Raw genomic sequence first — 2,099 nt, 5'->3', positions numbered from 1 at the left:
AATAGCTATAGTATTGCTGTGTAAATACATAGACATCGAAACATCCGTTATATATGGAATCATTCGTGATATGGAATCATTCGTGATATGGAATCATCCGTTATATCGAAACATCCAAGATTTACAAACATCCGTTATATCGAAACATCCAAGATTTACAAACATCCGTTATATCGAAACATCCAAGATTTACAAACATCCGTTATATCGAAACATCCGTTATATCGAAACATCCGTTATATCGAAACATCCAAGATTTACAAACATCCGTTATATCGAAACATCAAAGATTTACAAACATCCGTTATATCGAAACATCCAAGATTTACAAACATCCGTTATATCGAAACATCCGTTATATCGAAACATCCGTTATATCGAAACATCCAAGATTTACAAACATCCGTTATATCGAAACATCCGTTATATCGAAACAACAAAGATTTACAAACATCCGTTATATCGAAACATCCGTTATATCGAAATATCCAAGATTTACAAACATCCGTTATATCGAAATATCCAAGATTTACAAACATCCGTTATATCGAAACATCCGTTATATCGAAATATCCAAGATTTACAAACATCCGTTATATCGAAACATCCGTTATATCGAAATATCCAAGATTTACAAACATCCGGTATATCGAAACATCCGTTACGTCGAAACATCCGTTATATCGAAACATCCGTTATATCGAAACATGCGTTATATCGAAACATCCAAGATTTACAAACATCCGTTATATTGAAACATCCGGAGCAGGTTATGTTTGCGTGATGGAGTTATCTATAGAACCGCTTCTCTCGATGGTCAGAAGGTTAGTCAGCTTGTCCTGCCAGATCATTACCATTCCCTAGCACTAAAGGGTGTTCATGATGATGTTGGACATCAGGGAAGGGAGACAACCCTTTGGCTGGCACGCCAACGCTTTTACTGGCCTGGTCTTGAGAAGGACGTAAGCAAGAAAGTTGAGACGTGTGGTCGCTGTATCAGACATAAAACACCAGTAAAACCAGTCGCCAAGCAAATTCCGATAGAATCCTCAAAACCACTACAGATACTTTGTCTAGATTTTCTTAGTCTTGGGAGATCTTCAAGTGGGTATGAGAATATTCTGGTCATAACCGATCATTAACCAAATATACTCAGGAGGTACCATGTCGTAACCAGAAAGCACTGTACTACAGCTAAGGCTTTGTACGAAAAGTGTATAGCCTATTATAGCTTTCCTGAGCAACTTAATACTGATCAGGGTCGTAACTTTGAGAGCAAAGTTATGAAAGAACTCTGTCAAATCTCTGGAGTTCGGAAGACTAGGACCACTTACAGCAACGCTCGTCCAAGCCTACAATGCAACAAATTGGTATTTCAAACAGTGATATTCCTGTTAATAAGGTTGATAGGTGGTGATTGGTATCTAAAACAGTGATATTCCTGTTAATAAGGCTGATAGGTGGTGATTGGTATTTCAAACAGTGATATTCCTGTTAATAAGGTTGATAGGTGGTGATTGGTATTTAAAACAGTGATATTCCTTTTAATAAGGTTGATAGGTGGTGATTGGTATTTCAAACAGTGATATTCCTGTTAATAAGGTTGATAGGTGGTGACTGGTATTTCAAACAGTGATATTCCTGTTAATAAGGTTGATAGGTGGTGACTGGTATTTCAAACAGTGATATTCCTGTTAATAAGGTTGATAGGTGGTGATTGGTATTTAAAACAGTGATATCCCTGTTAATAAGGTTGCACTTGAATCCAGGAAGGGACCCAAGCGACTCTTCATAGGAACCTGTTGCTCCCTTTTAACTCCATTCCTGTGGATGTTCCCCCTAGGGATGATAACTGCAAGGTCAAACAAACCAGAAAGTAAACTCATTCTAATCATATAGATTCAGAACCAACTTCCTCCGATGAAGAGTCTGATTCAGTATCAGATTCCGTGATCCTCCCTGTTGTAACAAGTCGTTCTACTAAACAGTTGAGCAACTGTGAGCCCCATGAGAATACTATTCCAGTATGAATTGTTGAGCTAGGAACACCGGAGTAGATGTGAAATACAGGTATTCAGCCAACACTTTAATTGAGGTAT

The sequence above is a fragment of the Pecten maximus genome, chromosome 8 (genome assembly GCF_902652985.1).
Source record: "Pecten maximus chromosome 8, xPecMax1.1, whole genome shotgun sequence".
In the NCBI taxonomy this organism is placed as follows: domain Eukaryota; kingdom Metazoa; phylum Mollusca; class Bivalvia; order Pectinida; family Pectinidae; genus Pecten; species Pecten maximus.
Note: the sequence above shows the minus strand (reverse complement) of the source record.